This window comes from Urocitellus parryii, chromosome 1 (genome assembly GCF_045843805.1).
Source record: "Urocitellus parryii isolate mUroPar1 chromosome 1, mUroPar1.hap1, whole genome shotgun sequence".
Classification (NCBI taxonomy): Eukaryota; Metazoa; Chordata; class Mammalia; order Rodentia; family Sciuridae; genus Urocitellus; species Urocitellus parryii.
The window spans coordinates 279,731,580-279,745,933 of NC_135531.1; the positions used below are offsets into that span (position 1 = coordinate 279,731,580).

The following is a 14,354-nucleotide window of genomic DNA, read 5'->3' on the forward strand; positions in this document are numbered from 1 at the left end:
GCAGCCAGCAGGGGCAGCCTCAGCTGAGCCTGGGGGGCAGGGCCTAAGAGCAGGCAGCCACTCACCTCTGAGGTTCCAGGGGTAGCTCCTGGTCAGTCATGAGATGAATGGCACTGTCCTCACACTCTGCTGGGCCAGAGGTCTGTCCCTCGCCTCCCTCCCTAGCCCTCTCATCCTACAGAGATGAAGTAAAATTGTAAATGATGTCGAAAGACAGGAGCAAGTAGTGAAAGAGAAAAAGAAGGTACCTATAGGAAAATCCATAATGAAGGACGCAATCCCATTTGAACCTAAAATTCAGCTCTGAATGTCTAAGAACAAAAACAGGAAGTTAAATGCAATTCATGGCTCGGTGTTTGTTGTCAAATAGCACATGCCCATTTGTAAGACAGGAGAAACGTCCCTGGGTGTTAAGAAAATTTATTATTATTAGGCTAAAATAATTTATATTAGATTAAAAAACAACTAATCTTGTTCTTGAGGGAAAATACAAAGCAAGCTTTGGTAAAATCCAAGTTTGGGGGTGTTCATTTTGGTTAACAATGCATCCCGTAGCATTTGGCCTGAGGTAGAGAGATGTGAAGATTATAGTGTTAGTGGTCATTTGATTATATCACTATGTCAAGCTGTTAGTTTTTAGAATTTGAAATAATTTTAAGACTTGCACAGTTGTTGACAGAAAGTTAGAAATAAACATAATGAAAGAAAATTAAAATCATCCCTAAAGTAAAATACTCATGGAGAACACAATTGCTGGCATTTTGAGGTACACCCTCGGCCTTTCCCGCACACGTGGGCCTGTGCTTCCACAGGCACAGCTCCTGCTTCCGCACGTGTGTGGGCTCTGAGCTTCCACCCACATCTGGTCTGGTCATGTGCACCTCTTTGTGTCCACAAATCCACTTGTACCCCACCATTTTCTGACTATGCAATGGTCCCTGTACAGCTGGACCCTAAGTGACTCAACAGTACCCCAAAGACAGGCATTTGGCAAATAAATTTCCTTTGAATTTTTTCACTATAATAACTCTGATCAGTGTCCTGTGTCCCTCTGTCCTTGTCCACTGCCCTAGGATTGATTACTAGTAATCAGCGTCCTAAGCGGAAGAGTATGTGTATGGTCATGGCTTTTGGTGTATGTTGTCAGATTCCCAGAGACATTGTATCAGTTTATCTCCTGGCAAAATACAAGAGGCCTTTTCCCCTGCGCTGTCAAGAACACTTGCCTTAAGTCTTCCCAGCACGCTTGCTAACAGATGGTATTCTTGTTGCTTAATATGCTGCTGGTGTGAGTTGCCCTTTCCCCCGCGTTACAGCTATAACTACACCTTTCAGAACCATGTCAACAAAGCAGGTGTTTCTTGAGGCCTCCTGGCTTGTTCACATGGTAATGGACATGCCTAGGTGCTTGGCTGGAAGTACACTTTGGAGGGTTGTGCAGGCAGGCTGCGGCGTGCGACGCTCTCCGTGAGCGTCTCCAAGTGGACGCTGCTGTGAAGTTTGCCCATTTAGCCCTCCCAGCCTTCGCTCCAGTGCGTACTCAGTGACTTGCCTGAGATGCTCAACACTTGGTTTTGAAATGGGCTTGGTGTTGGATGATTTTGCTCAACTCTAGGTCGGTGTGAGTGTTCTTTGCACAATTAAGGTAGACCAGGCTAAGCCCGGTGCTTGGCAGGTGGAGGAATTAATACACTTTCCACCTGCATAATCTCATCTCAACAGTGGGCTTACTGGGACATAACCCACCTAAGTCGAGGAGCATCTAAACATAGGTATCTAGGAATACATTAGTATACGATAGGTACAGATGATCCCATGGATAGACGGAATCAGGTGGGTGTATGGATGGATTCCTTTGTAGACACACGCATTCCTTATTGTAGTGAGGACATTTCTTCATGCTCTGTTTGCTCCTGTTTATCTGGAGTAGGCTGGTTCACCAGGTGGCCCCTCAATCAGGGACTGGGCACACCTGTTCCCAGAGGCCTCCCGGGGATAGGGCTCATACCTTTGCCGAGGCTGCCCCATGGAGGACTTTGCGGTTCCACAGTCCACTGTGTGCCCTGCTCCCATCCTTGAGGACGCAGGCTGTCCTCTGTCCTCCTGGCTCCTCGCCCGGTGCTGCCCTGGCTGCAGGGAACTGCCCTGTTGAGGGCTTCATTCTTCCGAGAGCAGAGTCTAGTCCCGGGCCCCATGCTTTATACGTGTGTTGCAGCAAGAAGTGAAATCGGCACATTCTTCTTGGTGGAACTCCATGGCCGTAAGGTGAAATCGGATGGAGAGTGGCCTCCTGCTGAGCACAGGCTTCATCAGAGGGACCTGTGCAAAGCAGGTAGCCTGTGCATGTGGAAGCCAAGGCCCATGCGTGCGCCTTGCCAAGAGACAGGGGGTGACAACAGCAGGTTCCAGAAACGCCTGTAGGAGGGCGACTTTTCACCCCAATCTCTTGATTAAATAATCCAAATCAGTTCTTCAAAAATTCTCCTGTGCCCAGACCTCTTCTTTTCCCTCAGTGTTGGCAGTTCCTTCCTCTCTCTCCTCCACAGGCATGCGTGAGTGTTGCTGGGGTGTGGGGGAGGCATGTGTCGGCCTTTGGTGCATGATTGTGGTGCCAGCCCTGCTGTCGTCTGCAAAAGCCACTGGCCTGGTGCCAGGGGAACCATGCGTCTGGGGCAGGCACATGCATAGTTCCCCAAGGGGGCGGCTTAGCCACGGGGTGGATTTGTACTGAGTCTAGTATGAGGGCAGCCTACAGCGTGACCCTTCGTTGACTTCATGTCCATCACCGTGCTTTCAATGACGGTTTGGAGGGCAGCAAGTTCTAGGTCACTCTCTATTAGGTGCCTGGAATGGACCTGTTCTGTTCTGAGGTGTTGGGAGCCACAGGTCTGTGACCGCTGAGCTCATGGGGCATTCCTGGTTCAGTGGGAAGAGGGATTCAAGGAGATGTCTGGGGCAGAATCCAGACTCCCCCTCAGTAAGAAACTGGGAGGTGCAGATGAGTTTCTGGTTCAAATGTGGAAGTTGTGTGCCAGCTGTTTCAAAAGGTGATCTTTCAGACGCCATCCACACTGTGCACCCATTTCCTAGGTTGTCTCCGAGATACCACATGGCAGAAAGGTCACTGAGGTGACTGAGAGAAAGAGTCATTCAGTGGGTAGGAATTTTGATAATATATTGTCATCTGGAGCACTTTGGACTCTTAAGACTGTAACTCTGAAGTTTTGACCCAAATCTCTTAATAAACAGCAGCTTATGGGGTGAGTTGGGTTCCTGAGGGAAACCTGTCCTGAGATGGAAGCAGCAAGATGGGATGAGTTCCAGGCCGGGGTTAAGACAGGCCCAGAAAGCCCAGTTCAGTTTGTCCACGTTTCCTCGCTGGACGCTGTTATTAATTAAATGACTCTCGGAGCCAGTCTAGAGGGCCCCAGGTCACCCAGGACTAAGGGCTCCCCAGGCAGTCCGGGACAGGCGGGCCACCCCGCTCCAGGACTGACCGGCTGAACTGGCCCCTGCATCTCTGCCGGGTGTTCTGCATGCACCGCTCTAAGCATGCGAATAAAACTGAGGTGCTAAAGGCAACGTGTGGGTCTCTGTGGCTGGGTGCCTTGTGGTCTACATTTGGATCTACCTGAAAACAATTGACAGTCTCCAGGTTCTTGAAAAGCCCTGCCTGCCCAGCTTTCCTAGGGAGGGACCTGTGAGCATCTCCTGGCTCTACGACCCGTGGCTGGGTCACGGGGTAGGGGGGCTGTTCTGGAATCCTTAGATTCCCTTTCTGTGGACTGAAGTATGAGCCGTAGGGAGACCATGATGGAAAAATAGAGGGGATAATGAGAAAGAACTGAGAGCTCGGGGCGTCACAGGCCAGCACAGCCACCTATTCATCTTCCGTGTCAGGGGAGCGGCCGTCGGGGGCACGGCTGGAACTCCTGCCTCAAGAGTCGTGTGCGGTGTGATTCCTAAGTGGACCTGTAAGGATGGGCTCTGCAGCCACAGCTGAGTGAGGACAGACGGTGCCCTGTCGGGGAGAGCTCCCTGTGCGTCTGGCCCTGGTTCCCAGGGCGCCCTCACGAGGACCTGGGTGGCTCTGAGCAGCCCCTGTCCAGCCCACCCCTGGCTGGCATGTGTCAGGTGCTGGTTCTTGAAAACAGCTCCTCAGGTGTGTGTTTCCTGTCCTGCCTGTCGCCCAGGCTGGAAACAGCTGTGGCTTGTCCCTTCTCCCTGACACGCAGGCCGCTCCTTCCCTCTGAGCAGGACTGACCTGCCACATGGGCCTTGGGTCCCATGTGCTGTTGAGCTTTGATTTGGTTTTGCCCCAACTGGTAGAAACAAACTCACACTCTAAACTGCCATTGGAATGTGGATGTCACTAAGTTCCTGGCTTCTGAATCATGGAAAATTTCACTTCTTCACTGATGTAAAAACAGCAGAAAGATCTGAGATGATTCCTAAGTAGGTGTTGTCAAGACACAGTTGAAGAAAGACAGTCCTGCCTTACAGGAGCAGCGCCTCTTGCTGTGCGCACTGATGGTGATTGCTCTGTATTTACTTCTTCAGCACTGGGTTCGAACCCAGGAATGCTCTACTGCTGAGCTACATCCTGAGCCCTTTAAAACAGCTTTGGGGTTGTTTTGAGACCAGGTCTTGAAGTTGCCCAAGCTGGCCTTGAACTTGCGCTGCTCCCACCTCAGCCTCTAGGAGCTGGGAGTGTAGGCTGGCGCCACCATGCCCGTTGGTGGTGCCATTTTAGATTCACACGGTCTCAGGTGAAATAAGACCATCTGCCTGGAGCATGGAGGACACCCCCACCAGCTGCCGCAGTGTCCACCCAGCCTCACACGTCACCAGGGCCCTTAGATCCCTCAACATCCTGGCCTGTTCGGCTTCTCTTGGAAAAGCCCTCCATGGTTTCCCCCGGACACCGAGGCTCCTGCCTGACCCTCCAGGTCACGGACGGGAAGCCCACCCAGGATCAGCACACACAGCTGTGTCACAGGAGTTCCAGCCGTGCCCGCACGGCCGCTCTCCTGACACAGAAGGTGACTGGGTGGCTGTGCTGGGACGCCCAGGTCTGGGTTCTCTCTCATCATCCTCCCCATTTCTCCTTCTCCACAGCTTCGCCTTTGGGGACGTGGGTGGCTGGGTCCCCTGAGGAGACAGGCCTCTCTTTCCGTTGGACATGTCAGGCCGTGACATGCACCATGGGGCGTGGCATCTGTCCTGGATTAATGACCATTTCACCTTGCCACAGTGCCGGACACTGCCCTTCCTTCCCAGTCCTGCATCTTGCGTTTGCAGCCTGCTACCTGTGGAACAGGTGGGCCTCCACGGCCCCCACTCCACCTGATGGAGCACAAAGGCTGTGTCTGCCCAGGCCTGGTACTTGTTCACCATGTAGGCGTTGCTCAGTACTGAGGGGTCACATTGCCCGATCTTGGCCACACTGGAGCTTCAGCTATGTGATTCTGCAGTGTCTGCGCTCCAAGGTTGCCTGGGCTCCAGACCTCACATCAACAGTCCTGGTTCTGCTTTAAAGATTCTGCTGAGATTCAGATCCATGACCCTTGTATTACACAGCATGCCCCACCCCCACCCGCCAAGGGTAGATGATGTTGGTGGAGGAAGGAGGAGAAAGTATATACAGAGCATTACACAAATACTACAATACCTAAAACTGCACTGAAATCCAAAAAAGAATCATTTCAAGGTAGATTAGGAAATTGTAAAGATATTGAGCAACAAAGATTGGGAGCTCCAGCAGCAAGTCCACATTTCTATTCTAGTTTGACCTCCTTGTTTTAGGCATATGGCTTTATGAATAATAGGTTGAGTCACAGCTGATATTTCTGCAAGGTTCTCAGGGTGACAGGAGACGGTCCACAGAAGCAGAAAGAATTCAAAGTTTCTCCCTTTATTGGAACTAAAGAGATAATTCTCATAAATGGGGACTTTGCCTGAGCTGGGATGGAAATTCACACATTCGGATCTGACATGTCCTCCATCCTCTCTCCCAACCCCCAAATAAAACCAACCCCCATCTGAAGTGTCCTGGGCTCCCAGCTAGTGGTGCACATGTCATCTTGAGGACCTTGATACACAGGTGCTGTCGTGCTGTCATTGGTGTCATGGATCTCAAATGCTGTCAGTGGTGTCTTGGATGTCCCCAAAAGACCCATGTGTTAAACACTTGGTCCCTAGGTTGTGTGCCTGGGCAGTGGGAGGTGGGACCTGGTGGAGAAGTTGGATTACTGGGGGCATGCCCTGAAGGGAATATTCCAATCTGGCCCCTCCTGTCTCTCTCTTTTGCTCCCTGGCTGCCATGAGGTGAGCAATGTCCTGGGTCGCATGCGCCCACCATGTACCACAGGCCCCAAGTGGGGCTGAGCTGCCGTAGACTGACATTGTGAGCCAAAGTCCACCTTCCTACTTTACGTCGACTATGTGTCACAGTGTCGGAAAGCTGACTCCACCATGGTGGGATCGATGCAGCTCCGACAGGTGGTTGATGTGAAGTGTAATATGAACATTCACGTAGGACCCATTCCCGTGCGTCCTGCCTCTTCCCTCCCCCTTCCTGCCTCATCTCCAGCCATTGCCCAGCTCCTCTGTAAGCCACTATGTCTGTGCAGGCTGCGCGTGCGGGACTGGGACCCACAGTCGTGGTTTCAGATCCTGCTGCTGCTCCACCGCCTCCACGGTGGCCTCTGGAGCAGCTCGTGGAGCTCTGGGACTCGGGTGGACAGGCCTGTCACCAAGTTTCTCAAGGCCATTTATTCTGTGATTGTTTTGCTGGCTGTTCTCCTGCCATCCAACATCTCGCCTTCCCCTCCTTTCTTTCCTGGGAATTCATCCAGGAGGACTCAGAACTCACACTTGCAGAGGTGATCTCCCAAACTCTCTTGCCCTCTGCCCTTCCTGCTCAGCTCAGCTGGATGGCCCCCTGCCGTGGAGGTTTTCCATGGACGGCGATCAGCGGTTATTCATTTTCCTCCGTTTACTCCTTCCCATGTGTCCATGGTGGAACAGATGACCAGGCCTGACCTGCTCCTGCCCGCCTGCCTCTCAGGAGTCCCCTCTCGCCCGCCCTTCCTCCAGCTCTCTGGGCTTCTCCTATCCAACAGCTGCCGTGTCCTCGGCCTCAGGTCTTCACCAAAGCAGTTGTCCTACTGGGAAAGCTCCTTCCTGCTCTGCCTCCTGGACAGGCTCATCTTTCCCATCCAGTCTGAAGTGCCCCCTCCTGAGAACTGCCCTCCACCCTCTGTGGACCTGCCAGCTGTGCCTTCACCTTGTTCTCTGGAGACATTTCTTCCTGTTCTCTTGGCATTTCTCAAGGCCCAAGATTGGGAGGTCCTTGAGAATAGAGTACCTTGTAGACTCTGTCACTAGTGTATCCCTGGGACTGGATAGATGCATGGGTTAAAAGATAATTAGTGGGCAAATGGATTGATGGATGAGTAGGTAGGTAGGAGGGTGGTGGGTAGATGAGGGGGTGGGCAGGTGGATGAGTAGGTGGGTGGGTGGACAGATGGATGGATGGATGAGTGGATGAGTAGATGGATGGATGGATGGATGGATAGATGGGTGGATGGATAGATGGACAGGTGGATGGATGGATGAGGAGGATGAGGTTAACCCACATGCTTGGCCTGTTCTCCAATTTTTAGGCCTAAAGTCCCTGAAGCCATGAGAAAGGAATGCAGCCCATGGTGCTTAAAAGTCATAGAAAAATGTCCCAGCCATATATGAGCTTCATCTGCTGTGGTTGAAGACAGGATTTGTGGTGGGAGAGGAGCTGGTGGGCATTTTCGTGTTACTTTTTAGTTGTAAAATACATATAACAAAATTTGCCATCGTAATCATTTTTTAAATGTCCAGTTAAGTGTTGAGTGTACCCCTAATCTCCAGATCTGATTCATGCTGCAAAACTGAAACCTCGTACCCAGGGAACACTGATTCCTATCCCCTCCCCTCAGCCGCAGTCTGCTCTCTGTCCCTCTGCGTTTGACTGCCCTGGGATGTATATAAATAGAATCACACAGTAGTTCTTTTTGTGACTGGCGGTCTCACTTGGCATAATGTCCTCAGGGTTCAATCCATGTGTGGCCTGCCAGGATTTTCTCCTTTTTTCAGGGCTGATACATCCTGTTGAATGGATAGATCACGTTTGTGGTCCTTTCGCCCACAGGATGCCAGCCATGTGGCTTCTCCCTCTTGGTGTTGTGTTTTCTTTTGTTTTGTGGGGAGGGGTACTGGGGATTGAATCCACTGCCACTGGACCACTGAGCCACATCCCCAGTCCTATTTTGTATTTTATTTAGAGACAGGGTCTCACTGAGTTGCTTAGCGCCTCGCCTTTAGCTGAAGCTGGCTTCGAACTTGCCACCCTCCTGTCTCGGCCTCCCACTGGGATGACAGGCGTGCACCACCGCTCCTGGGGCTTCTCCCTCTCGGTTACTGGGAGTAGTGCTGTGGATGTGCGTGGCTGTGTGTGCACAGATGCCTCTTGGGAGCTTGAGTCCTGATAGACATACCGAGGGAGGACTCTAGGGGACATCTGGGTTTTAAAGCCACCCAGCTTTACCAGGTCACGGGTTGAGAGGAACCACTGGGACGTTTGCTGGACCCAGCCATGAATATGGTGAATTGTGGGGTTCAGTAACCAAGCGATGACCAGGAATCCATATGGCCTGAAAACGACCTGCCAACAGCCCTGTGGCCACATGGGATCCCCCAACCCAAACACTTCCTGCCTGGGCTTTGGCTGGCCTAGGAAATACTTTAGTCATTCATCCAACTTGATTGGGAGAATATGTGAATTTTTTCTCTCATGTGTCAGTATTTCCCAGGCTGTGAAATGATACCGCCCTGATAGCAAAAATATTTTCAGGAAAATATCTGTAATTTTTTTCTTCTCATTTATTACTGGGGATTGAACCTAGCTAGGGGGGCTTAACCACTGAGCCATATCCCCAGCCCATTTTTACTTTTTTTTTTTTAAATTTAGAGACAGTCTCATTAAGTTACTTAGGGCCTCACTAAGTTTCTGAGGCTGGGTTTGAACTAGAAATCCTCCTGCCTCGGCCTCCTGAGCTGCTGGGATTACAGGTGTGGGCCTGCCCCCGCCCCCACCTCACTACTGAGAAGCTCCATCCTGTTGCACTCACACACCACAAGTTAGGTCCGTTATCACAGTCTGGTTTTTGCCTAAGGAATTCCTTGTTGATTCCATATAGTCCCCGGAGTTCGGAAAGTGTTTGGGATTTTAAGAAATGGCCAAAGGGCAGCCACACTGTTTCAGGCATCTGGATGTTGGTAGAGAGCGTAAGGAGGGCAAGACTGGACGGAATGTCGGCACCTGTCACAGTTAAACCACGCAACAGCCAGACCCCGCCGAGCTATGTCCTGGGGTGAGACACTCTGCCTTCTTGCTTTTCGAAGTAAGGTGAGGAAATAGGGCATATGTGTGGGTAAGCAGGTTTCTGTAAATGTGCTGCCGATTCGGCAGCCTGGCTGGGGACGGAAGCTGCAAGCTTCCAGTGGAGTCCTGAGACAGTCCTGTCACCGTCAGCGTGATGTGTCACGTAGTGCCGGCCATCCTTTGTACCCAATTTGTACCATTTTGTTTTCCATTTTCAGCCTTTTTAGTGTTACAAATTGTGGCCAGAGAGTCTTGCAAAAGGTAAATAAATCAAAACCTTCTGTTTTCCTCTGTGACAGTGAGTCACGACCAAGGGCCCTGCGGGAGAGGGTGGCCGTGGGGGGTAGCAAGGAAATGTTCTTTCACTTCTCCTAAGAAATTGAATTTCATTATTGTATTTTATAAATATTTTCTTCTATGGCTCATAACCTGATTGCCGGCTTGTTGCTGGGGTCTCGCGAGGTAGGAGGGGTGGAGCTGGAGAGGCCTGTTCCTTCTCAGGTGTGCCTGTGGCCCCAAATGGAAACCAATCAAGGTGCGATTTATGTTCATTAAGTGCTTGTCAAAACTGAAAAATTTTCTAATCAACAGCAATCTCGCTGCAGCCCCCTCAATGGCTGGGAGGGCCGCCTCTGCTTGGGCTATTTGCCTGTTACAACTCTAGGCTAAGAATCCGCTGATGATTACATTAGGCTAAGCTGCGAAGTAAATGAACCATGTCTTATTTAGGTGCCACTAGCTTCAGAGTAGTCCTGCCCCGCAGGGCACTTGATAGCGTTTTATGGCTTTAAAATTAGTGTAGCTTCCCATTTGCTGCAGGGTGCTGCATGTTATGCCTTTGAACTCAATAAGCAAAGGCAAGGGGCCTTTTGTTTTTCCCCCTTAGTTTTTTCCCTTGCATTTTAGCAATTTTGTTTTGCATCTTTTCCAGACGGCATTTTGCAATAAAAATGTCTGACTACTAGACACATGCCTCCCCCACCAAAAAAAAAAAAAAAAAGGAAGGGAAGAAAAAGTAGGGAATGTCACGTGTTTGCAGGGGAAGGTTTTTAACCCCCCACGCTACCGAGTGAAGAGTCACTTTGAAAGTCATCCCCAGTGGCTTGCCAGGTCAGAGTTGCTACCTGCAATAACATCTTCAGCCAAGAAATAGCCGCCCAAAGTCAGAGGGGAAATATTTCAGTATTTTCATCAGATGAGTAGTGAAGGCTAACACTTACTGAAGACGTGGGCACTATTTTAAACTCTTGGTGTACTATCTCACTCAGTCTCACAACAATCCCATGAGGCAGGAACTGTTTCTAAAGACGGAGCCTCGGGGAGACAGAATGGTGGAAGACATGCCCCCGGCGAGCCCCTGAGGAGGAAGTGGAGCTAGGGCTGGGCACCTGGCCCAGACCAGAGGCTGTGCCCTGGCCAGGATGCACCCAGGAGAGCCGCAGCAGATGATCTTAGTTACGAAGTCAGAAGATTGTGGTCACTGGTGGTGTGACGTCAGGTGCCGTGAAGTCCCACTGGGGAGACGGTGGCTCCTGGGAAAGCCGTGCCCAGAAGCACATAGGAGGAGGTGACCCCAAAATAGAGCTAGGTGGACTTTTTGAAGATCACAGGCACTTTAAAATTTGTGATGGGCTAAGGCTGAAGTGGGAGTTTTTCGGGCTCTGCCATCTTCCGAGTTCATAGTTTGTTCAGTGCTAGATATTCCAGCAAATTAATCCCAAGAAACCTGAAGTTTTCAAGACATTCAGCCTGGCCTAATATCCATCGTGGTGCATGTTTCTGTGTAACTCAGTCACCAAGGTAGGCCAAGGGTCCAGCCACTTCAGGCTGCAGGTAAATACTGAAACCCAGGGCTAGCAGAGGGGCAGGGGCGGCTCCCGGAAGTTGGTCGAGCTGGAGTGACCCGTGCCTGCGGTACTAAAGGCCGCCGGCCTTGCACCCGATGCACGTTAGGCTGTTGGCGCATGCATGGGTTACAGCTGGATCATATTCAATTTAACCCCAAATGAGAAAACCTTTCTTGCGGTGTGATGCCGCTGGAGCAGGTCAGTCATGACAGATACAGTTGAAGAGCAGAAGGTATGTCCATCATTCAGTTTGGGATTTTCTGCTATTTTGATTTATATTGTAATAACCTGTCCCCCTGGACTGACGCTGGCAGGGCACCAGCAGCCCACGAATGCACAAGTCTGCCCCAGCCGCGGTGGGGAGCCCGCTGTGACGCAGGACACTTGCACCACGGAGCCCCACGACGGCTCGCCAGCCTCCCCTCTCACCACACATGACACCGTTGCTCAGACTCTGTGAAGCACTTAACTAAGAATCAAGTCTCCCCACGGCTGCCTCTGCCTCGGTCACGGGCACGAGACATCTGCTGGGCCAGGAGCCTTCCTCCTGCATGGCCACGGGTCATGCCCACTGGCACTTTGGAGCCTTGGTCTTCACCAGGGCAGTTTTGAAACTGAAGCACTGGAATCCTGTTGGCTGTCTTGGGAAACAAAATTATTTCTCATAGAATTTTGTCACTTTGAAGCCACCTCCTACCTTGCTATTGTGGCCAGGATCCTTTGGAGAGAAGGAAAAATTGTCTTTTTTGAGTTATGTGATCTGAAAGGATGTGGCCAGAAGATTCTTCCCAGTTTTACAGTATTTTCATGGTATTTTTAGGAGTGTGACTATGTATGAGGCTATTGTTTATTATTCATACGTGTGGGACTGAACGTTTGCTTGATCTTTTTGAATGGATGGCACTATATATGTCTTTATGGATTAGTTTCCTTTGAAAATCATGTTAAATGGAGTTTGAGAGCAGCAGTGCCTCTAACAATGGTTTCTCTTACATAGATTTTTTTTTTTTTCCCCAGAAGTAAGACTTTAAAAATAGAACTTAATGAACTACTGCCTCCTTTCCGAACCCGGACATTCATGAAGTGTAGTGAAAACAGGAAGAATTGAGTCACTTTTTCTCCTCCAGGAGAAGACAGTGAAATGTGGAACACCTGTCCACCATCTGCAATGTCCAGCTCTGGTGCTCTTACCTGGTCACACAGAGCACCCACAGGTTTCCACACGTGTAGACTTGCTGTCCTTGGACCATCTGGGTTCAGGACCTGCTCGCACCCTTTAAAATCACAGAGGGACTCCAAAGAGCTTTGGGTTATGTGCATTTTGTTTATCGATAGTTACCATGTTAGAAATTAAACTAAGAAAAGTTTCAAATATTAAAAATTCATTTAAGACACTAAACTACCCGTTGCATATTAATGTGACCAATATTCTTATGAAAAAGATAGTTTTCCAAAAACAATCACTAGAAGACTAGTGTTGATTTACATTTTTCAAATCCCTTTGATACCTGGCTTAGGCTGGGAGCTGGATTCTCTGCATCAGTCCCTTGCAGTGTGCTGCTTTGGTCCCGTGTGTGAAGCACGTCTGTACTTACACAGATACGTGGTAGGAACGGGGAAAGTGTTCTAACAGACCTTTCACACGATCACGGGCTGCTTCACGGCTCAGCAGGGCCCTAACACCAGGTCCACAGCCTGGGATCTGAAACCTTATCACTAACTCTTCCTTCCATCTTTCTTGGTCGTATCCACACGGGAGGCCTCGCATAGGTCATTTCCAACAAAATAATTCTTTCAAAATGAAATGTGCGTATTTACAAATGTCAACACTTTTCATCCTTTAATATCCAAACAGAATATTCATCCATTCCCCCACCAGTGCTGTCAGGAATGTTGGAAGGTGTCGAGCTCATTCTGAGAGATACGAGTTTTTACATTCTCATTTTAGAGTTCAGGTTTCGTCCTGGGCCACTAGCATTGTCATCCGTTTTCTGTGTAGTTTTTAAAGAAAAAATCTACCAGATACCCAGACTGGATCACTGTAGTTAGTCTGTGTGTGGCAAAGTCATTCTTTCAGGTTAAAATTTTGTTCCTCCAAAAAAAAGTGGCTAGTTCAGCTGGCACCTCCGAAGGACTGCAGTGTACCTCCCTGAGAGGCACCCACCAGCTCTCAGTCCCCACAGGTCTTCACACACACCTCCCGGGTCAGCACTCAGAAGACTAAGGACACATGTGCTCTGGGGCTGAAATCTTGAAAATAAGGAGTAGCTGCTTTTGGTTTATTAGGGACATTTTTAAGTGAGAGTATTTGTTTGTTCTTAGCAGGACAGCGAATAATACTCTCATGCCTACTAGTACTCTGTGGGACCACTGCCTGATTCACACTCAGGCACCAAACTCTTACCCCATCACTTCTGCACCATCAAAGCAGATTTCTAAGCAATATGGAGATTCCTTAGAAAACTTAATGGAACCCCCATTTGACCCAGTTATCCCACTCCTAGGTTTATACCCAAAGACTTATAATCAGCATATTACAGTGGCACAGCCACATCAATGTTTATAGCAGCTCAATTCACCATAGCTGAACTATGGAACTAACCTAAGTATCCTGCAACAGATGAATAGATAAAGAAATTGTGGTACATATACACAATGGAATATTATTCAGCCTTAAAGAAGAATGAAATTATGGCATTTGCTGGTAAATGGATGGAACTGGAGAATATTATACTAAGCAAAATAAGCCAAACCCAAAGAACCAAACGCCAAATGTTTGATATTGAAGATGCTGATTCACAAGGACGTGGGATCTACCTTGGATCAGACAGAGAGGTCTGAAGTGAGGGGAGGTGGCTTGGGGTAGAAATGGTAGTAGAGGGAATCAGACATTAATTATTACCGTATGTGCATATGTGATCGTATAAACCACGTAAACCAGAACAATGAGAGTTATGCTCCATTTATGTAAGATATGTCAAAATATATTCTACTGTCATGTATAACTAATTAGAACAAATAAACCAGATTTCTACACAGTGATACAAAGGCAATAATGCCTTAGGATTATTTTGAAAATTGCACTG

General features: G+C 49.4%; 1 protein-coding gene across 9 annotated transcripts in view; it reads left to right on the plus strand.

Moving 5' to 3' along the window:
• The window catches only part of Agap1 (ArfGAP with GTPase domain, ankyrin repeat and PH domain 1), a 476,885-nt gene that overhangs the window by 290,063 nt on the left and 172,468 nt on the right, over positions 1 to 14,354 (plus strand). The gene's annotated exons all lie outside the window — the stretch shown is intronic.